Below are 1,171 nucleotides of genomic sequence, written 5' to 3' on the forward strand. Positions count from 1 at the left end.
AGAATGCCCCAAGAAGAGAGTTGACATGCTGAGCACAATGGTTGAATTGTGGGATAATCTCAAGAACATCATCCATGAAGAAAGCAAAAGTTCGTTAAAAGGCAAGAAAGGAAGGAAGCAAAGACCGAAGGAGCTGTCAGAAGGAATCTCAAACGGCTAAAGCAAATGAAAGAAATGATGCAATAAAAGAGCTGAACAGAAATGGCAAAGGCATCCTGGGAAGGCAAAGGAAAACCTTATAATGAAATCTGCAAAGACGTGGACTTAGAAAACTAAAAAGAAAGACTGTATTCAGTCTATCTCAAGTTGAAAGAGCCAAATAAAAAATTCAATCTTCAATGTAAAATACTGCAGGATTCTATGGACAAAATATTGAACGATGTAGGATGCACCAGAAGAAGCTAAAGGGAATACATAGAGTCACTGTACCAACAAAAGGTTGGTCGACATTCAACCACTTCAAGAGGTAGCATATGATCAAAAAACATTGGTATGGAAGAAGGAAGTCCCAGCTGCACGGAATGCATTAGTGAGAAATAAGACTTCAGGAAATGATGGAATACCACTGGAAATGTGTCAGCAAACAGGCTAGAAGTATATAGAGCAGAGGTTCTCAACCTGAGGGTTGAGACCCCTGTGGGGGTCAAATAACCCTTTCACAGGGGTCACCTAGGACCATCGGAAAGCACACAAACACGGCTCCTCTATCTGTCTCCAGGCGGGTCCGCTCACATGCCTCTATATGAGTACCCGTCATGAAGACTGTTATCCATGCTAAACCATGCTTCAAGACAAAATTTCATTTATTTGTCATTAGAAAGAAATATTTCACAATCTATAATTACATATTGTTTTTGTGGTTCATCACTATGCTTTAATGATGTTCCATTTGTAACAATAAAAATACATCCCGCCTATCAGCTATTTACATTACAATTCATAACAGTAGCAAAATTACCGTGATGAAGTAGCAACGAAAATAATGTTATGGTTGGGGGTCACCACCACAGGAGGAGCTGTCTGAAAGGGTCGCAGCATGAGGAAGGTGGAGAACCGCTGCTATCGAGAATCATAACATTTGCAAATAGAGTGAGTTTTACTTGGTTGCCAACTTGTATGTCTTGGATTTTTTTTTGTCTAATAGCTTTGACTCAGACGTCCAGCAGAAAAG

This window comes from Echinops telfairi, unplaced genomic scaffold (assembly GCF_000313985.2).
Source record: "Echinops telfairi isolate 266 unplaced genomic scaffold, ASM31398v2 ScPeMD7_7424;HRSCAF=8462, whole genome shotgun sequence".
NCBI lineage: Eukaryota > Metazoa > Chordata > Mammalia > Afrosoricida > Tenrecidae > Echinops > Echinops telfairi.